Below are 22,909 nucleotides of genomic sequence, written 5' to 3' on the forward strand. Positions count from 1 at the left end.
ATGTTTAATTCAACAGCCTTAGATTTTTGGCTGTATAATTTTTTTTGCTCAGCATAACAAAACTTTCAGTTTACAGATAAATTTACATTTCTTCCTCTCACAGACAAGCTGAATAATGTTTTAAAATGATATTTGATATTTGGAAGAAAAGAATGGGTTACAAAATAATTCAAGCTGTGCCATTTTATTGTTGACTGTTGTAATTTATGAATAATATTGTATCTGAAATAAAATCCTCAAATTGATTGTAACATATGCTTGTTAGCTTTCCAACTTCCATCCTCATATCTCAATGTATATTTTTATATTCAAATACTATCTTAAAATCCCTCTATTCAAATTATCTGATGTTTCAATACATAAATACCTGTAAAATAATACACAAAAATTACTGGAGGAACTCAGTAGATCCAACAGATATAAAGAGCTGACGCTTTGGGCTGAGACCATTCATCAACCTACATTTTAGCTTAATTCCAACTATTTGATAACTTTTTTTTCTGAGATAAACATGTCTTTAACTTCAGAAGTAGACTTCATTTAAAAAAAAGCTAAACACTGCTCTGGTTACACCAGTGAGCCAAAGACCATAAATTTTAACAAAAATGTGCAGGTCAACCAGCAAGATCAGTGGAATTAAGAAATGTACCATGTGTTGTAAGTTTCTAGAGCCTGCTGCCTGATTATTTTACGGTTATTACGTTTTATTGCCAACAGGAACATTTCCCTATGGATTTCTTACCCAGTTTGAGGTCTCCTAATTATTGTAATGCTTTTTTTCATTCCTATTGGATATCAAATGAACACAATAACTACAGTGTAGAAGCAACAACACTCCTTGCTCACGCCCCATCACTTACAAAATCAATAACAGCATTTATAAAATCTCATTAAAATAATTTTTGCAGAAGAAAGGAAAGGAAATTATTTTGCAATATAGAATTATTTGGAATGATTAGACTTATGGGAATTGACTAAATCCCATTCTCCTTCCCTTAATAAAATCCAAAATGTGTCCTCACCCCTCTGAAAGATAACTAACATACTGTACAATCAACAGATTTTATGGTTCAAAAAGGCAAGGACTGTTGGAGTTTCATGCAAGACACCACACACATGCAGTTCATTTAGATCAGGATTTATCTTCAATGGAGATCTGCATGGATTTGCCAGGAGATATGCTACAACTGTGTTACTCCCAAAGCGGTTACTAAACTATCTCCTGCTCTGCAGAGCAGCAGCAAGTCACCTTGGCTGTAGTGATGACCCACTGAATCTAGTGATTCTGCTGCAACAGCACTGGGTTACGAAGATACATACAAGGAATTCGCTGCCTGGAGAAATTCCATTTGATTTATTTTAGTTAATGTAAATGTTTTAAGAGTACATGCATATATTTATATATATTTACAAGAGTTTAGTTTTCCAGTTTGAAAAGTTTCATTATCATTTTAAATAATACTTTAAAAATTTTAACAAGTTAGCAATAATGTTTGTGAATATCAAACACAATCAGGATAAATTTAAATGACAGTTTTAACGGTTCGAGTGCCTAGGATAGGGCTTCACTGAGTGTCGAAGTGACATTTACAAGCAATGAGTGGTGCTGTTATATTACATAACGGGGTTCTGCTGTCATCCACATGGCCATCCATACCTCTCTTAACTACCATCAAGTTAGTAATCAATATCAACTTTGTATTAAAATCCTTTATATTAAAAAAAACCACTCAACATATATATAAATAATATGTACAAAAGAAGTTGATCAGATTTTGCTTGCTTCCTTATTTTCCTTCCATGAACAAATGCCACTTTTTGTTGGTTCATATTTCATTAATAAATGTGTCAGATTTATGTTAGTTATCGCCTCTTGTTATAGTCTGGCCTAACATTTGAACACTCTGGCCAACACGCAATTAGTGTGAAGAGAAAAATCAAAACATTTACACTCAACTTTAATGCATCAGTAAAATTGTGTCTTCACAGAATGAAACCAGAGACTTCCTTAGTTGTTTGATGTCTCACAAACATTGCGTACGCTTCGTAGCTTAGAGAGATTACTTGACACTTATTCATGCTTCACAGCAGATACAGTACAGTATGATGTCTCACTTTATTTTAATTAATATATTCTAACAATGCAAAATTTCCAAAATATCTGTTAATACTTCAGCCTACATGAGTTCGTCTTACTGAAAAATACAACATTCTTAAGCAAGTCTACGCAAGACTGGGGAGTGGCACAAAGCAATCAATGTTAATACTTATCTTTTACTAAATATTATTTAGAAGGTCACAACATGAAACTGCCTAAACATGATTGGAACACAGAACATAAAGCACTATACAGATCCCTCAGCCCACAATGTTGTGACAGCCTCTTAACCTGCTCTAAAATCAATCTAACCCTTCCCTCCTACATAGCCCTGCATTTCTCTATCATCCATATGTCTATCAAACAGTTTATTAAATGTCTATGATATATCTATCTTACTACTTGCTGTGTAAAAAAACCTCACCTCTGATATCCCCTCCCACCCTTATACTTTCCTCCAATCATCTTAAAACTATGCCCTCTGGTATTAGCCATTTCTGTCCCGAGAAAAAGTTTCTATCATCTCATACATAGACTGAGTGGGCATCAATCTTATCATCTTATCACCTCTAACTCTCCTTCACTTGAAAGGGGAAAGCCTGAGTTTACTCAATTTATCCTCATAAAACATGCTGTCTAATTTTCTGATAAATCTTGATAGATCTCCTCTGCAAAACTTCTACATACTTCCTGTAATGAGGCAAGCAGAACTGAACTCAATATTCCAAGTGTGGTCTAACCAGGGTTTTTATAGGGCTCTTGAACTCAATCCCCCAACTAATGAAGGTCAACACACTGTTTACCAACTTACCCACCCTATCAACTTGCACAGCAACTTTCAGGGATCTATGGACATGGACCCCAAGATCCGTCTATCCTCCACACTTGTTAAGAATCCTGCCATTAACCTTGTATTCTGCTTTCAAATTCAACCTTCCAAAGAGAATCACTTCACGCTTCTCTGGCTTGAATTCTATTTGCCACCTCTCAGCCCAGCTTGGCACTCTGTCAATGTCCTCTTGTAACCTACGACAACCTTCGAGACTATCCACAACTGCAGCAGGCCTCGTATCATCTTCATTCACTAACCCACTCTTCCTCTTCCTTATCTGTCATTTATAAAAATCACAAAGAACAGGGATTCCCAGAACATATCCCTGCAGAACACCACTGGTCACCGACTTCCAGTCAGAATACACACTATCTACAACTACCTTCAATAGGCATACCAATCCTGAATCCACATAGCCAAATTTCCCTGGATCCCACGCTTCCTAACTCTCTGAAAGAGCCTATCATAGGGAATTTAATCAAACTCCTTACTGAAATCCATATACACCACTTCTACTGTACCTTCATTAACATGCTTTTGCAGATCCTCAAAAAATTCACAGACTCACGAGTCATGACCTTCCCTTCACAAAGCTATGTTAACTTTCAATAATCAGCCAATGCTTCTCCAAATGTTTGTAAATCTTTCCTCTATGAATATTCCCCAACAATTTGCCCAGTAGTGAAATAAGGATCACTAGTCTATAATTCCTAAGTTTATCCCTACTCCCTTTCTTAAGCAAAGGAAAAAATGCTTGCCACCCACCAATCATCTGGTACTATTCCTGTGGCTGGTGAGGATGTAAAGTGCAGTGATCACTTCCTTCTTTTCCTGTAGTCATTGAGATACATACTGTATATCCCTTTTAGCCCCAGAGATTTATCTATCCTAATAGAGCCATGGAAAAGTACAGCACAGAGTGAGGCCGTTCAGCCCATCTAATCCATGCCAAATCATCTAAGCCACCTAGTACCATCAACCTGCTCCTGGACCATAGCCCTCCATGTGCCTATTCAAGCTTCTTTTGAACATTGAAATCAAGTTCACATGCACCACTTGCACTCACAGCTCATTTCAGACTCTCATGGCCCTCTGAGTGAAGATGTTACCCCTCATGTTCCCCTTAAACTTTCATCTTTCACCCTTAATCCATGACCTTTAGTGTAGTTCCACCCAACCTCAGTGGAAAAAGCTTACTTGCATTTACCCTTTCTGTACCCTTCATAATATTGTATATCTCTATCAAATCTCCCCTCAATCTTCTATATTCCAAAGAATAAAGTCCTAACCTATTCACCTTCCTGTATAACTTAAATTTTCCAGTCCCAGCAACATCCTTGAAAATTTTCTCTATACTCTTTGGACCTTATTTATACCTTTCCTGTAGGTAGGTGATCAACACTGCACACGATATTCCAAATTGGGCCTCACCAATGTCTGATACAACTTCAACATAATATAACAGTGTTTTTCAAACATTCTAGCATCTTCCCTTTCTTAACGTTGAAATGTTCCAGCATATCAGTCTGTCATCAAGTTCCTCCCACTGGTAAATACTGAAGCATTAGATAGAATACTGTTTTACGTTCATCAAGTAAATCAAGATTCTTCTTCTAAGCCCATTTCCCCTGCTGTGCCATAGGCCACTGATAGCAGCTTGCCAGAGTTCTCTGTTTGGGCCAATCTTTCAAGTTGTCCCCAGCAGCAGCCCATCTGCGAAGATTTGGTATGTCACCTAAAACACTGGAAAATTTCAACAGATATACGGTGGAAGCATTCTGACAGGCTGCATCACCATCTTGTTGGGGGGTGTGGGGGCTACTGCACAGGATGAAAGTAAGCTGCAGGGAGTTGTAAAATTAGTCCGCTCCATCATGGGTAGTATCCAATACATCTTCAAGGAGCGGTGCTTCTAACAAGCGGCGTCAATCATTAAGGACCCCCACCCCACCACCCTCTTCTCATTGTTACCATCAGGTAGGAGGCACAGGAGCCTGAAGGCACACACTCTGTGATTCAGGAACAGCTTCCTCCCCTCTGCCATCCGATTTCTGAATGGACATTGAAACCATGAACACTACCTCACTATTTTTTTTATTTCTGTCTTTCCACTATGTATTTAATTTAACTATTTGTTATACAAATATATATTGTAATTCACAGCTTTTTTCTTGTATTATCATGTATTGCATTGTACTTCTGTCACAAAGTTAACAAATTTCATGACATATACTGGCGATAATTTAATCACAAACAAGAGAAAATCTGCAGATGCTGGAAATCCGAGCAACACACACAAAATGCTGGAGGAACCCAGCAGGCCAGGCAGCATCTATGGAATTGAGATTGGCACAGGAGATATTAAACCTGATTCTGAATCTGACTTTCATTCCTTCCGCACCCTGGGTTAGAGTTTTGGAGCTTCTATTGGCATTTCTGTAGCACTGGTTTTCTGCGGGATGGAGTCAGTATACTAAGATAAGCAATATTAATTCTCAGGACAGTTCACTACAGACAGACGGAATCAGGTGGCAGCCATTACTGTTGTCACTGCTGCTGTTCATCAGCTCAGTACCATCGGCCAGAACAGGTGGCAACCATGACGACTTTCGCAGCCGCCGTTCAGCAGCCTTCAGCCAGGACAGTCCCACTTCTTGCATTAGCACCTCCCACATCCTCCGCTGTAACAGTCGCATCTGCTTCAGCTACTAACGCCCCAACTAGCAGAACAGTGTTCGGACACGAACCGAGTATTCCTCCACCAGTCTGGCGCTCCAGTGACCCCAGCAGCTGTTGGAATTTTATTACCCAGTGTGAGTGACTTTCCAAGCCCAGCCAGGATGGTTGCACGTAAACTGGCTTAAATGTTGAAACTCTTAGATGGACGCCCACTCAGCCTGTTCAGTGGTCTAGGAGCACAAGGTTCCCTGCAGCACAGATTTCCCAGCAATCTGTCGTCGTGTTCACTTGCGGTCGAGACAGGGTGGGACAAGAGATCCTTCGTCACTGCTTTCCAGTGTGGGCTGAGCGCGGGAGTCTGGCATATGATCATAGTGTGTGTGGCGAGTAGCACAGCCTGGATGACCTGATAAATCTGGCCAGTCGAATTGACAACCGAGGAACTGAGAAAGAATGCCCCAAGCTTCCTACTCTTTAGATCGTTGTCTGTCTTTGCCTTCTCCCTCATCACCCACTACACAGTCCACGGACTGTGTAGGTCAGAGGGCATGCACCTATCTCAGGAGGATTGAGATTAGCACAGGAGAACAGGCTTCTGCCTCTACTGTAGCACTCCAGGACACTTCCAGGTATCATGTCCCAAGCACCCAATAAAAGAGAATACCATGAACAAGAAGAGAAATTCTGATGGGTTGATTCTCCCTACAAGCATCTTCCCCTAACTGCGTAATGTTTCCCAATTCCTTGTCATGGCAGACCCTCACTCATGTGCTTCAGGCACTTATTGACTCTGGGGCAGCAGCAAGATCCACCTTTCCACAGAACCCCTACGACTGTTCTAGAAGGCAACTATAAGGAGCAACTCTCCTCCTACCTTGTCACCTCTCCTGAAATGCTGCTGGTGCTTCGCCTCCCCGGTTATCTCAAAACAACCCACAGATCAGTTGGTCTCTAAATGCACTCCAAGAGTGGGGATCGACATGCCCGACTACCTGGAGACAGATGGATAAATCCTAAGGCTAATGCTTCCTTGATGTATTCTTCCACAGACACTGTTTCAGGGGTCCAGCTCAAGCTTCTGTCAGCGTATACCCTCCTGTGGACCTGTCTGGTGTTCCAACAGAATAGGTTGACCTTCTTGAGGTTTTCAGTAAGCAGGACATCTCCCTGCCACCATATCAGCATTACAGCTATGCCATTGACCTCTTACCTGGTATTAGTCCTTCCAGGTCTCATCACACATGAAATACCAGTAGCATTATACTGTTTATTTTTAACTTGTGCCGAAAATGCACCTTATTACTTGTTAATTTACTAGTGGTATTATTACTTTTTGTGTTATGTGTGTGAGTTGTATGTACTGCGTTGTGTACCTTGGCCCCTAAGGACTGCTGTTTTGTTTAGCTGTATATATGCATGTCATTGAATGACAATAAACTCAAACTTGAATTTGTCTGAGAACCTTCTGGATATGTTGGATGTGTTGGTTTCCCTCTTTTGCCCTGGTGGAACAGTATGTCAAGGAGGCATTGGCTTAGGATATATCCATCTGGCAACCTCGCTAGCGGGGGTAAGCTTCTTTTCTTGTGAGCAAGAAGGATGGCAAGCTGTGCTCCTGTGTTGATTATCAGTCCCTCAATGGCATCATGGTGAAGAACTGCTACTCTCTTCCCCTGCTCACCTCTGTCTTTGAACATCTCCAAGGAGTACCCCCTATTCTCCAAGATAGATTTGTACAATGCTCACATCCTGGCTCACATCTGAGAAGGGAGCAAATGGACGGCAGCATTGAACAGCTCCTCTGGCCACTATGAGTATCCCATAATGCCATTTTCCCTGTCCAACACCCCAGATGTTTTACATGCCCTGGTCAATGATGTGCTCCAGAACATGCTGAGTCATTTTGGTTTTGTAGATTTGACATTCTTCTCTACTGTATTGCCACTCTCACCAGGAACATATCCAACATGGCCACAAGGTACTCAGACAAGGTAAAGTTCAAGTTTGTTGTCAACAATACACATGCATACTGTCAAATGAAACAACATTCATCCAGACCAAGGTGCACAACACAGTACATATAACTCACACACGTAACACATAAAGTAATATTACCATTGGTAAATTAACAAATAGTAGAGTGCATTTGCGACACAGGTTAAAAAGTAAACAGTAGAACGCTACTGGTGCTGCTTGCGTGATGAGACCTGGGTAGTGGCAGGGTGCTCAGTAGTCTTACGGCCTGGGGGATGAAATTGTTTCTCATTCTAACAGTTTTATCCTAAGGTTACGGTACTTCCTGCCTGATAATAGGGGTCAAAGAGATTGGTTAACAGATGAGAGGGATCACGGACAGCTCTAAGGACCTTGTGTATGCAGTGTTCACTATAAATATCTCTGACGGATGGAACAGAGAACACGATGCTCCTCTCAGCAGTCCTTGCAATCCTCTGTTGGGACTAGCGGTCAGATGCCTTACAATTCCTGCACCATATGGTGATTCAGCTGGTCAGGACACTCTTGATGGTGTATAACTTTGTAGGAATGGGGTCGGGGGGGTGGCGGAGACCCACTCAACTCAATCTCCTCAGCAAGTGGAGACACTGCTGTGATTTCTTGACCAAAGAGGTGATGTTGAGGGACCAGGTGAGATCATCCACTACACGCACTCCCAGAAACTTGGCGCTCCCAACTCTCTCCGGAGATGAGCCATTTATGGGCAGTGGGGAGTGGTCATCCTGCACCTTCCTAAAGTCCACACTCATCCCTTTGGTCTTGTCCACACTGAGACTCAAGTTGTTCTGCTTGCACCATTCTGCCAGCCGCTCTATCTCCTCATTGTATGCCATCTTATCGTTCTTGTTCAAGCCAGCCACTCTCTTGTCATCAGTGAATTTGATGATTCAGTTTGAACTGGATCTAGCAGTGCAGTCAAGCATCAACATAGTGAACAGAAGGTGGGCTGACACAGCTCCTTGAGAACAACCTTCATGCCAAGTCAGAGAAGTGTGAGTTCTACAAAGAGCAGGTGTCACGCTCGGGCTATATCCTCACCCTTTCCGCTGTTTAAATGGATTTGAAGTTCGAGCAGTCACAGAGTGGCTCAAACCATCTACGGTCAAATAGCTGAGGTGCTACATGCCGTTTGCAAACTCTTATCACCACTTTATCAGAAACTTAAGTTCCATCGTGGTCCCCATAAACTCACTCACAAAGAAGACCTCTGGAGGAATCCTATGGACAAGTGAACAGTCCAAAAATTCTCTGAAGCAAAGCAGTGCTTCACCACTGCTCCAGCACTGCAACATCCAGACCCATCCCATCCATTTATTGTTGAGACTGATGCATCAGATGTTGACATTGGAGATGGACTCTCTCAGCATTCCTTCTGTAGGTAATCAGCTGTACCCCTGTGATATTCTTTCTCAGTGTTCGATTCCTGCAAAGTATAATTATAATGCCAGGAACCAAGGATGCTCTGGAGGCCTGGTGACATTGGCTGGAGGAGGCAGAGCATCCCTTTCTGATATGGACAGATCGCAAGGACCTCTCATTGATCCGTGACACCAAGAGACTCAACTTCTGTCAAGTCCGTTGAGCTCTCATCTTCTCCTAGTTTAATTTCACCCTCACCTACTGTCCTGGCAGCAAGAATACTCAGGCTGACGCTCTCACCAGCCAATTTGATATCATTGAGGATAAAGCCACTCCAGAGCCCATCCGTCCTCACTCATGCATAGCTGCCCCGGTGATTTGGGGAATAGAAGCAGAGTTGAGGACAGCCCAACAGTCAAATCCAGGCCCAGGTAGGGAACCTCCCAAATGGCTGTTTGTTCCTGCTACTCTGCATTCCAGAGTGTTAGAGTGGGGTCAATCTTCCCAACTGTTTGGCGAGCCGGGGTTTTAACAGACCCTAGAATTTATAAGGAGATTATTTTGGTAGCTGGCTTTGTCCCAGGATATCCACGACTTTGTTTCTGCCTGTCTCACTTTTGCCCAGAACAAGATATCACATCAGAAACCGCTGGTCTGATTTGCCTGCTGTCTGTGCCTCACCGGCCTTGGTCCCAAGCCTCGGTGGATCTTATCATTGGCCTGCCTCCATCAGATGGAATCGCTACCGTTCTTGTAGTTGTGGACTGGTTCTCCAAAGCTGTCAACTTCACTGCTCTCCTCAAGCTCCCGTCGGCTCGTGAAGCTGTGAACCTCATGGTTCAGCACGTGTTCAGGCTGCTCAGCTTCTCTTAGGATAACATGTCTGATCGAGGACCACAGTTCCTGTCCTGTTTTTGGAAGGCTTTCTGTTTGCTTTTGGGAGCCACAGCCAGCCTTGCATCAGGTTTCCACACCCAATCTAATGGGCAGACTGAGAGGGTGAATCAGGAGATTAGGAGGGATGATGGCACCTAACTTTGCCACTTCTTTGCTTGCATCTTTGGAAACAGCTCTATTTCTACCTTTAATATCTTTATTTTTCCCTTTCAGCATACTTTGAAGACACTGACCTGGAGTTACATGCAGACTTCGGTTCTTTGGCGGAATGGGACCCTTTCTCAGAGTTCTACGACTGGTCGTTATTCGACATGCCAAGGGTTTGACCTGAGAGTCTCGATCACGTTCGGAAGCTTAAGATCTAGGGGCTCTGGAGGTGGGTGGATCGAGGGTTGGTGTCACAGCAGGAGACTTGTGTGTCATCAGGGAGGCCAGAAAATCTTCCGCTGCGGGCTTGAAGACCCGAGGTCTTTGCAATCTTCAGACACAGAGCTCGAAAAGAGCGACGAAATGGACTTTTAACATTGTAAATCAGTGGATTGTTGTTAAGTCTCTGCTCACTGTGAAAATGAGGGACATCTCCCTCTCCCTTGCCAGGGAGAGAGAGCACCTGTGGTTTGTCGAATTTCAGATGAAATGTGTAGCCTCTGGGGTAACTTTGGTCTGTGTCTTTGCTATTACTTAGCATGCACTTGGGCTCAGTGATGGTATTGATGCACGTTTTTGTGCTGGTAGGGGAGGGGGATCTTTGCTTACTGCCGCTTATACGTGGGAGGGGGAAGCTGGGGGGACTTTGGGGTTCTCATGTTTAACTGTCATTCATTCTTTGGGGCATTCCTCTGTTTTTGTGGATGTTTGCGAAGAAAAAGCATTTCAGGATGAATATTGCGTATATTTCTCTGACATTAAATTTGACTTTTGCTGCCTTGCCTCTTCCAACCCCACAACCTGGAGCTCTCAAATGGTCTGAGTAGAGATTGCCCGAAATAACGTCCAGTCATCCTCCTCTGGTACAAATGCCAAAAGGGATTCTAACCACCACTCTTCCCTGACCAACAGATGGATATGGGAGTTCCTGCTGCTGAACAGTTGGTCCAATGCTACAAGCGCACATAGAGGGCCAGGTCTTTTCAGTCTGAAACTATGCGCCTGGCAGGCTGACCGGCTTCACCTTTCAAGCCAAGACAGAAACTTTGGCCGATGTCGAGACATCTTCCTTTGAAAGAAAGAGCTGCAAGTTGGCCCATACTACATTCGTAGTGGAGAAGGCTATCAACCAAGCCAGCTATAGACTGTGCCAACCATCATCAATGAAGGTTCACTCAGTGTTTCATGTTTCCCTGCTCAAGCCGGTATCTTCTTCCCCCTTTGTTCCAGTCACCCCCCCCCCCGAATAGTTCCAATTAGTGTTTCATTGTGGTTGTATTTAACTCCTTTCCTCTCGTTTCAGCCTTGTTGAGTCTTGAGAAAAGCACAGTGATGGCTGCACTCCCTGCTTGCCTTAGTCTTCATTCCGGGAATGAAGACTGCACCCTAGATTGACGCTGCAAGTGTTGCAAGTGTTTGGGAGTGGACCCAAGTGCAGGACACAGGCACAGAGCGAGCTAGGATTCTTACTCAGGCTTGAACATTGACTTGGACTCAGAGCCTGGACTTGGACTTGACTTGGAATCAGGGCCTGGACTCAAACTTGACTGGGACTTGGAGCCTGGACTTGGACTTGACTTGGACACTGAGCCTGGACTCAGACTTGACTTGGACTCGGAGCCTGGACTTGGACTTGACTTGGACACTGAGCCTGGACTTGGACTTGACTTGGACTCAGATCCTGGACTTGGACTTGACTTGGACTCTGAGCCTGGACTTGGACTTGACTTAGACTCGGAGCCTGGACTCGGAGCCTGGACTTGGACTTGACTTGGACACTGAGCCTGGACTTGGACTTGACTTGGACACGGAGCCTGGACCTGGACTGGACTTGGACACCGAGCCAGGACTCGGAACTTGGACACGGACACGAAGCTTGGACTTGGACCTGGACACGGAGACGACAACACCATACAACGACAGACGATCCATATCGCAGCTCAGAGCAGCGGCAAATGGCCCGCAATACTCAGCCGGACACAAGATGACAAACACCAACAACCACAGTCCATTCGTACCTCGACTCCGGGTAGCTCATGAAGTGGCAAACGGCCGACAAACTCAGCTGGACGGCAGGCTCTTGACTCGACTCAGGAACAGTGAATGACAGGCTCTCAACTCAACTCAGGAACTGCAGACGACAGGCTTTCGACTCGACGCAGGAACTGCGGATAACAGGCTCTCGACTCAACCCAGGAACTGCGGACGGCAGTCTCTCGACTTGACCCAGGAACTGTGAATGACAGTCTCAGCTCGACCCAGGAACTGCGGACAACAGGCTCTCGACTCGACTTATTCTTGGCAGCCCAGAACGAGCACAGCTGCACTGCTGAAGTGACGAACCAGCAGCGAGTAGATCTAAGCCAGAGTTCTTACGCTGCTGGTTCGAATGAGGATCGGGTGCCCTAATCAAGGAGCCCAGTGGAACACGGGGAAAAGAAAATTAACTGAGATGAGGAGTCAACGCACCAGACCATGACAGTAAGAGAGCAGAATTAATTAAGTTACTGCTTCCAAGCTGCGATGTTTGCATTAGCTTTAGTTAACAGCCCTGTTGGCCCAGTGTTTATTATTTGTCCTTTTGTTCTGCACAGTTGTTATAAAAATCCAGTGAACTGTTCAATCTGCTTTAGTGTCTCTCCCTCTGCACTTCAGCCGTCACTGCACACTCTTGTCACCAATTCATCTTATCCAAAGAAACCTCTAAGGATTAGGAAAGTAGCAGTAGCTATGTCTGCAGGTATTTGGTCTCAGTTTGAAACTGAATGTCTCTACTTGCCATCTTCCATCTTATATTCACCTTCTAAAGACCTGGGTCATTAATGGTAAATGTGACAGGACTATGTGTCTCTCTCATTAACATTATGGATTTCTTCTTGTTTTCCTTTCTGTAGCTTCTGAGAAATAAAGGATTCCCAGGTGCTATAGGAAGCAATACCAGGGCTAGTACAGGTAGATGCCAATGACCTTTATGGCAGTCAACAAGTTGTGCAGATTAAAAATCTCCAAATTGTATTTGGGGTACAAGTTTAACATTGCTCAGGAGGCAAACAAGAAGCTCACAACTTTGAGTATTTGGATTTATTTTTGTGTTTTCCAGTGACATTCCTCCAAATCCCATTCAGAATATGTATATACAGTATATTTTTTTGTCCAGTGTACTTATGTCATTCAAAATCCAAGGAAAGCAGAAGGAGAAGGGATGAAGGGTACAAAGTTCCCTTATAAATCTGGAAAAGAACAAGAAAAGTATTAATAGTTAAATAAAAATCTAACTTTGTTCGGCCTTTGTTTGGCTACTTCAGAAATATGCAAAACTCACAGGTGCCAAGTTTCTTTATTGAAACTTGTCCTTTGAATAATTATTGGGTCAATGCTCCTGTTATCTTCAATTAAAATGATGGTTGTTGGACACATAATACCAATTTGAACTAAGTACACTGCTCTTTTCATGATACATCCTGATTTCTTATGGAATTAGAGTAAGAATTTGGTCTACATTCTTGAATATTGGAAAATCCAAGACTCATTATGCACTGATTTTTTAATTTCAAATTGGGAGCATTTTGTAAACACTATGGCTCATTTTTAAATATATAATACCCACACATTGCAGAGTGGCTGAAGATCAAAAGAGAAGAAAATTAAAATCATTTTCTTGATTTGCGAAGTCCAGTTAGTCAACTGTCCCATGGAACTGTAACTGAATTTCTCTTACTGCACTAAGAGTGGCAGATGCAGTTTTGCTCTGCTAACCATGAAATCTTACAGCCGTGTAGAGAATGTTGCAGCGATAAGAAGGAGAAGCACAAAGAGAATATGAAGTAAAAGCAGAAATTTTTGAAAGTATTTGTACGTCCTGTCCCTAATACAGTGACCTCTGAGTGTATGCTTGTGATCTTCTGATACTCTAGCCTGTTCACTTCTAGGTTTTATGGGCTGTGCACTTAGAGATGTTCTTCTGCACACCACTGTTGTAACACATGTTTATTTGAGTTATTGTCACCTTCCTGTCAGCTTGAACCAGTCTGACCATTCTCCTCTGACCTCTCTCATTAACAAGGCATTTTTACCCCAAGAACTGCCATTCACTGGGTATTGTTTTGTTGGTGTTGTTGTTTTTTGTGCCATTCTCTGGAAACTCTAGAGACCGACGGGCTTGAAAATCCTGGAAGATCAGCAGTTTCTGAGATACTCAAACCACACCATCAGGCACAATTATTCCATGGTCAAAGTCACTTGAATCACATTTCTTCCCCCTTCTGATGATTGGTATGAACAACAGCCAAACCTCTTGATCAGTCCCATATGCTTTTATGCATTGATTGCTGCCATATGACTGGCTGATGAGACACTTGCATTAGCAAGCATGTGTAATGGTATACCTAGTTAAGTGGTCACTGAGTGTGCAATCTTATGGTTGGTACAGAAGCACAATAAGAAGAAAAAGATCAATATTATTTTCTTAGGACTATTAAAATATAGTATAAATTACAGCATGTACAGTACTTAAACATTATAGGTGCACTATTATAGGTCGTATAGCAGTTAGCGCGATGCTTATACAGCTCAGTGGATCAAAGTTCCAGCGTCTTCTGTAAGCAAGTTTGTCTGTTCCTTCCTGTGTGTGCATGGGTTTCTTCTGGGTGCTCCAATATCCTCCCGCAGTCCAAAGACATACCGGTTGGTAGGTTAATTGGTCGTCACAAATTGTCCCGTGACCAAATCAGTGGGTTGCTAGGTGGCGCAGCTTGAAGGGCCCATTCCAAATTTTAAAATAAAATAAAGTAGTTGGTGGATATGGTGATGCTGAGATGCATCCTGGGATGTGCTGGACACATTATCAGAGATGTAAACTGGGGCCATTGGGTGTTCTGGGTCTTTCAACATCAGAAACCCTCACCCAGACGACAGACCCTGGTTTGAGTCCCAGCGGCTCTGGTCCATGAGTCACATCAATGGGTCCATAGCCATCTGGAGTCTCGCTCAGCAACCTCTGTGATGGTCCTGGTGGCTCTTTTCTTTCCAGCACCTCCCTCCCGCTACCAATATCAAGAAGAGAGTAAGTACTGCAGAGTGAGCAGCCAGTAAAACCTCTACACCTCACCTCATGCCTTCTACACCTGTCTCTGGCACTGCTCTACCAGCTCCAGTATTTGGCTTTCTTATGCTCGACCGCCTCCGCTATCTAATCTTTCCAAGGAATTGTCAGTTCTGTCATAACCACCTGCTTTGAGTTTTCTGACTGAATGATCATGTCAGGCCTCACTGATGATGATGAGATGAAGTCAGGAAACTTTAATTGCTTGCCAAGATTGACCTTCAGTTGCCAGTCAGACACCCTGGTGACCAAGCCTGCTGGTGATCTGGGCTGAGGCTGTGGTTGGTCTCCCGCTTTGACAAAGGCTATGGCTTTCTGATTTGGTGGAGATGCTTACTGTTGTTAATGGCTGAAGAGGTAGTTTCTGCCACAGCCTTCAGCATCTGGTCATGATGCCAGTGGTAGTGGCCTTCTCCCAGGACTTGTAAGCAGCTGCTGAGGATATGTTCCACGGTCACTCTGCCAAGACAGAGATGACATGATGGTGCCTCAATTTAGCCACAATCAATAAGGTTCGTTGGTCTAGGCAGGACGCCGTACGCAGTATGGTTCATGAACTTAATGCACCAGGGTTTTGCCTACTAGATGTTGGACCAGGAGATCATCAGCTTCAGCATAATCCTCTATAATATTGAAACAGGTTCGTGGGTCTGGCAAGTGAGACCGAAAGCACTGACTTTAAATAGGAATAATAATCATTTATTTACAAACTGTAAAAATTTGAACGAACATTCATGTTCCCCAAGTTACAGACACTACAAAGCTGAATATTCAACAATCATTCTTAGCTAAAAGTGCACGCTGAGCATACCTTCCCAATGGCCATGTCCACCGCTTGCCTTAATCAAAAGAAGAGAGACTGAACCTCCCACATGTGCTTCCTATATACCCAGGATATTTGAAACTGGACGTCAGGCAGCTAACCAATGGGAAAAACAGTTGCAGTTTCTAAATTAATAATCACAATGGAAGCGACTTTTGACAATCAGAATTAAGCATGCCTCCTCCCCACAGGACACCCTCCCACCTTGTCCAAATTCACTGCTGCTCCATTCCTACCATCCTGGTGGTATGCACTTTCTCAACTCACACCTCTTCCTGGACCAGTTTGTATCTGTCCCTGTGCCCTGGACCCCGTCAAAGTGGGTTGAAGGAAGTTGTCCAGCTCAGCCCGACCAGACTCCACCGACCCTATCAGGTTCCTGTACCTCAGTTGCAACTCAGCCATCTCCACTGTGCCCTTGGCCTTCCACGTCAAGGCTATCCAGACCTCAATGCCTGCTAACAAGACTTTGGGGTTGCTGGAATCTCTGTGCAACAGTAATTCTCTTGTACAGGAAGCCATGTAGCTTCCTGCCATGTCATGTAGCACCATGGCCCTGAAAAATGTTGTCTCGTTTTTACTGTGTACTGTAACAGCAGTTATGGTTGAAATGACAATAAAAAGTGACTTGACTATGAGCTTCTCGTTCAGGCTGTTGAAGGGAAGCTGCAGTTTATTCCTCTTCCCATACAGAGCAATTCTGTTCAGGCTATGTGGGAGGCCCAGCCATGTTCAAAAGAATCCATTAATCTTTCTTTCAAGAGCCTCAACTGTTGACATGGGTACCAGTATGAGCCCTTCCCTGCCAGGAAGGATTTTATGCTGGTACTCTAGACCTTGAACTTGCCAGGTAGACCTGACAAGTTCAAGGTCTGGTGAGCCAGACTTCTAACTCTTTGGTGCTCTTCTGGATGACAGCCATATCTCATAGGCTGCAATCAAAGACCTTCCCCAGGCTCTTGACTGGTTTCTCAGAGATGGATGGGATAGCAATACCATCCAAGGAGAAATGGAACTTGTCCATGAGTCTGCCTTTCCTTAACAGCAGAGACCTGGATTTCTCTTGCTGATGTAGTGGTCACCATGAAGTCATCCACCATTACTCAGATCAGGGGTTGCTGCACATGTGCCTTAGTCAGAGGGCCCTCTACACTTCACTTCAGCTGCTTTAACCAGCATGTTCATGGTCAGGGAGAAGAGGATCACTGAGATTTCAAATCTGGTTATAATACCCATCTCAAGCCAGTGTCATCCTGATGTGGTTGCTCTTGAGGAGAGTTTCAAGCTAAAGTTTCCGTAGTACTCCAGAGTGAGGTCCTTTATCTTCCTCAGAACATGATGTCAGTTCAGCATGATCTCCACCAGCTTATATGGTAATGACCCATATGAACTGTCAAAGTCTAGCCATAGTATGACTCAATCTCCCTTCCCTTCACGTGCTTCCTCGACAAGCTGCAGTTCATGGCACCCTGGTACTTTGGAAATCCCTCCCTTCTGTACAGATATGTCAATGTAGACATTTTTGAAGAGTAACTCTGTCAGGCAATGGGAAATGATACTGAAAAATATCTTCCCTTCCACTCAGAGCAGCGAGATGGATGTAAACTGCACAATATCCTTGGAGTTCTCCTCTTTGGTGATCCAGACTTCGTCTGCACACCTCCACTGGTCAACAACCTTTCCCCTACTCCAGATAACCCTACGGAATTTCTAAAGCAGCTGGAGGAGCTTAGGCCAATGCCTGTACACCTTATAGGGTACTCCGCTGGGACCAGGGGCAGAACTAGCACTGGCTGCTCTGACTACTTCCTGGATCTCCTTCCTGCTGAACTCTTCGCCATTGAACACAACCACAGAAGGAAGAGGATTTACTAGGGTGCTATGGTGTCCTAGCTCCCATTCCCTCTCTGTGTTGGCGCATGGCTAAGTGGTTAAGGCATTGGACTAGTGATCTGAAGGTTCGAGCCTCAGCTGAGGCAGCGTGGTGTGTCCTTGAGCAAGGCACATAACCGCACATTGCTCCTGCACATTTATAGCCCAGCAGCGGAGGTTGGTGCAGTATGAACAAGACAAGAATCACTGAGCAAGTTCTGAATCTGTAGATCCATCTCTTGTTTGGAGCATGTGAGGTGGCCGCTATACTTCTGTCCTTGCAGCTGCTTGGTGAATCCGTAGGGGTTAGCAATAAAGGCAGCTTGTTTGCTGGCTCTCTCACTCTCCCATCTCCATTCTGCCCTGTACAATGTCTAAGGATGTTATGGAGCCTGACAAGTGGTTGCATCTGTTCTTCACTTGCCCCACCCCACTCCATATTGGTTGATCAGGATTGGAGCTCTTGATGCATGATTCATCATGTAGGGGGTTTTGCTGACTTTCTTGCCCACAGGCTGACAATGATAGTTGACATGGTCTGGACACAAAAGGTACTACAGATGCTGGAAATCTAGAGCAATGCACACAATGTGCTGGAGGAGCTCAGCAGGTCAGACAGCACCTATCGATGGGAATAAACAGTCAGTGTTTCGGGCTGAGACCCTTCATTAGGTCCATCAGGAATCAAAGTCTCTCTTAGCTATTGCCTCAGCGACATAGACTGCAATGTCCTCCTCAAACTGCAGCCACTCCCTGCAATGGTTTTCTGGAGACCACTCAGCCGGCCGGTGTTCTGCTACTCTGCCCGGAGGGTGAGAGTCTGGTGCTTGAGGTTCTGGGCACTGTGGAGTGGCTCAAGGCCAGGCTTCTGCAAATCACCAGGAGTAAATCCAGTGTGCTGCATTGCTCTGCAATGTGAAATATGAAGAAAGTAAAATTCGGAGAAAGATTTGATGTAAAGCTAACTCTATCACAAGCAGGAAAGGCGCAAAGACCTCATTCAATATCAGCATGACTATGAATTACCAGTATGCTTTCCCATTCTGAAAACTAAAGACACCCTTTATTTCATCAAAATGCACTGCCATTTGACAGTTTCCCCCTGTACTTACCAGTGCTTATTGTCACGTACACCGTGACGGGTTAAAGAACCAGCAGAAATGGAAAACAGCTAGAGTCTGGTATTGGTGTTAACGTAGGCTATTTTTATTAGTAACTACATAATACAATCATATATAACTGGATAAATCAAACAAGTTAGTAGTGTTATGTGTATATATGTGTGCAAATATAACTCCCAAACTATTGAGTTTGGGAGAAACAAGGCTTAGAGTTTTGAGATGGTAAAGTATGAAAGTTCAGTTCATCCACAGAATAGGTGATGAGAGAGAGATATTTGTAATCCAGGGTAAATGTCAAGAGAAGGCAATTATGTCGATATTAGATTAGATTAGATTATGAGGACACACAGTCCCCTTTTATTGTCATTTAGTAATGCATGCATTAAGAAATGATACAATGTTTTTCCAGAATGATACCAAGGAAAAACATGACAAACCGACTTAAAAACCACCAAAAACCACATAATTATAACATATAGTTACAACAGTGCAAACAATACCTTAATTTGATAAGAACAGACCATGGCACTGTAATAGTCTCAAAGTCTCTTGAAAGTCCCATCATCTCACGCAGATGGTAAACCTCCAGCGCAGCCAACTTGCCGATGCAGCATACTGGAAGCATCCGACCACAGTCCAACTCCAAGTTCGTCCAAAAACTCCAAGCCTCTGACCACCTCTCCGGCACCGAGCACCATCTCTGCCGAGCGTTCGAACACCAGCCCTGGCAACAGGCAATAGGCAAAGCCAAGGATTTTGGGCCTTCGTCTCCGGAGATTCTCGATCGCGCAGTAGCAGCGGTAGTGAATCAGGCATTTCAGAAGTTACTCCAGGTGTTCCTCCGCGCTTCTCACGGCTGCCTCCATCAAATCCGGATTGTGCACGGCCCCCCAGTTACATATAATTGATATCATTTGGAACAGCCGCACGCGCTGCGTCTCACTGCCATCTTCTCCTCCCTCCCAAGATTCCACAGATTCCACGACAGCACTACAAAATAACAATAGTAGTAGGTTTTATCTCCAAAGTTGTTCCACTCCACACACGAAGTATCACCGACAGTGATCTTCAATGAATACCCTTTCAACACAAGTGGTACCACACCCAAATTCAGCTACGGGTTATCCCAAGGTGGTGGCCACAGGATACTCCAACAGAATCCACGTATGGATTATCACCAACAGTAGCCTATCACTGAGGCACCGTCTTCCAATGGTAAAACTACCAACCCAGGCAAGGATTATCACACACAGGTAGTTTCCACACAAGGTTACCCCAAACACACAACCGTGATAGACACTTATCCAGTTCCACAACCTACGAAATAACTCCAACAGTGATTTCCACAGGGGTGCCTTTCTTCAGTGAACTACCACACCCAAACAAGGGTAACACACAAGTGGTATTCACAAAGGTACTCCCTTCACCAGACAACCCACTCTTGTGGATTAACTACATGACAGTCACACCTTCGTATTTGAATGGAACTCAAATTCACCCTCACAGGCTACTTAGGAGAGAGTCCAAACAGTGACCTCGCTAGGTTTCTTCTGTTTCAAACCTTCCTCTCCCCTCTGCAAACTTCCTCTAAAGTCACTGACTGTGACCACAACAAGGGGACCGTTCTTCTGTTGTGGAATTATCAACCCAGGTGAGGGTTGGGCACACGAATAACTCCCCACCGGTCACACCTTTTCCACACTGCGAGAGCCACTGATCGATTCTCCTGATCGATCCTCCAAAAACCCACCTATCTGTGGGCACAACAAAGCTCATCCAGTGTCCAAAATCCTGTGCCCATGAGTCTATCATCTTCCCACCATGCTGAACACCAGCTGTCCATCAAGCAGCTCCTCCCTTCTTTCTCTGTAAGAACACAGAAGCTGGCAGTGTCCTTGCAAAAGTGTAAACATGCTGCAGAGAAACCATAACACCATCTCAAAGCAGTCTTTGCCTCGCTGTCTCTTAATAACAAGGTGCTTGTGTTGAACAACTCTCTCTCTCTCTTTTTCAAGGTATAGTTCATAAAAATATGACTCCCTAGGGGTGCATAACATTATCAAGTTAAACCAGTAAACTTTGAAATATGAAACATATTGATGGGCATTTAAAAAAAATAAATTACCAAGAGAGCTGGAATTTTTTTCCTGAACCTTTATCAAAGTCAAGTTGAGTTTTTACTGGTTGTTATGGATGATCACCAGTAAGAGTTTAAGATGAGTATATGAAAGCACTGATTTCCAGCACTGATTTCCCAGCCTTACCTATCCTTGTGAAGATGATAGTGATCTACCTTCTTGAAGTACAGCAATCAGCTCTCACAAAGCAGTTAGCTGTGGAGTTCCAATGTTTTGCTCCACCAACAATGAGATAAATGGCAGCACATTCCTTTAAGTTAAGGCAGCGACTTAGAAGGGAGTAAGGAGATGATATTTTCAAGAACCTGCTGCCCTCTTCTACATAAGTGGTGCAGAACACGAGTTCACAGGTTGCCATCAGTGAAAGCCTGCAAACCTGTAGCAGAAAGCCGCCACTGCTAGCAGTTGTTTAAAGAGGGCTATTGCCGCCAATCAGGCAGTCCGCTTCATCCCGCGTGTTATCAACTTCCAGCCTGTAATTGGTTCTGCACTCATTAAATCAAATGGAAAGGCTTCTGTCATCCCGTGACAGGATAAAAGGAGAGTCTTTTACCAAAGACTACTCAACATTTGGCATCCTACTTTATGTGGTCCAAGTATGAGTTTGACTGTTGCGAGCACACTTGACACTAAAGGTGAATAAGGTGATCTTGGTATTGCTGGATTGTAGAGGATGATAAATGCCTGGTTCAAGTGGCACAGTATGTTATCAAGATAATGATCAATTTTATATATATACATTGCTTCATTTTGCCAGGAGTTGAGAGTGAAGCTGACATTGTACAGCTTTAATTCTGACCCAGTGACCCAGTGATGGAGAAAGCTCATTGATGGAACAGATGCCATCTTGGACAATGTCTCCCATCCACTACATAATGTACTGGATGGGCACAGGAGTACATTCAGCCAGAGACTCATTCCACCGAGATGCAGCACTGAGTGCCATAGGAAGTCATTCCTGCCTGTGGCCATCAAACTTTACAACTCCTCCCTTGGAGGGTCAGACACCCTGAGCCAATAGGCTGGTCCTAGACTTATTTCATAATTTACTGGCATAATTTACATATTACTATTTAACTATTTATGGTTCTATTACTATATTATTTATGGAGCAACTGTAACGAAAACCAATTTCCCCCGGGATTAATAAAGTATGACTATGACTATGACTATGAGAGAAAGAGAGCTCTGCCTATGTCTATATAATTGCATCAGGTTATTTGTCCCCAGCAACAATTATCTTTGGCGTTACTGGAGCTTCTGAGTTACAGTTGGTAGAATACTGACTGTTGTATATTTCGTATTTCAGTAATATTTGAAGTATATTGTTCGATTAAGCATTCTTTGTTTGCATAATGTTATATGTAAAAGTGTGTAAATCGTATACATCATCATGCTGTCATGTCATACGCATTTGCCTCACTTAAAGTCAAAACAAAACTAAGACACATTCTCCTGGACTCCCATCTTTATACTTCCAAGTTGTTTAATGCTTCAGAGCTACAAAACATAACAGTGATAATGAGTATGTTTTAAAATGAACAAGAGTCAAATACCTGCCTGTTGAAGCACTGTGGGTCATTCAATTTTTTTAAAAAAGCACAGCGAGAAACTCAACTTAAAAAAAGCAGTGCAGAGAGATGTTCAAGATTTAAAAAAGCAGTACAGTACGTGTCCCTTTGGAAGGGAGTGAGAGAAGAAGGTCGAGTTAAAATAAAAAGCAGCAAATGGACGAATTAACAGGTTCATAAACAGTGAGTACTGGGTGATAATTATCATATTTTTTTTAAAAAATAGCAGGTATAGCTAACTACATCAGAAAGATA

The 22,909-nt window shown here is 43.6% G+C and overlaps 1 long non-coding RNA gene across 1 annotated transcript in view; it reads right to left on the minus strand.

Moving 5' to 3' along the window:
• Positions 1-12,438, minus strand: part of LOC134357973 (uncharacterized) — a 70,918-nt gene extending 58,480 nt beyond the window's left edge. Inside the window, exon 1 of the long non-coding RNA XR_010020766.1 lies at positions 12,047-12,438. This is a non-coding gene — a long non-coding RNA (uncharacterized LOC134357973). The remainder of the gene's footprint in view (positions 1-12,046) is intronic.
• Positions 12,439-22,909: the final 10,471 nt, after the last annotated feature.

This window comes from Mobula hypostoma, chromosome 17, assembly GCF_963921235.1.
Source record: "Mobula hypostoma chromosome 17, sMobHyp1.1, whole genome shotgun sequence".
Lineage (NCBI taxonomy): Eukaryota > Metazoa > Chordata > Chondrichthyes > Myliobatiformes > Myliobatidae > Mobula > Mobula hypostoma.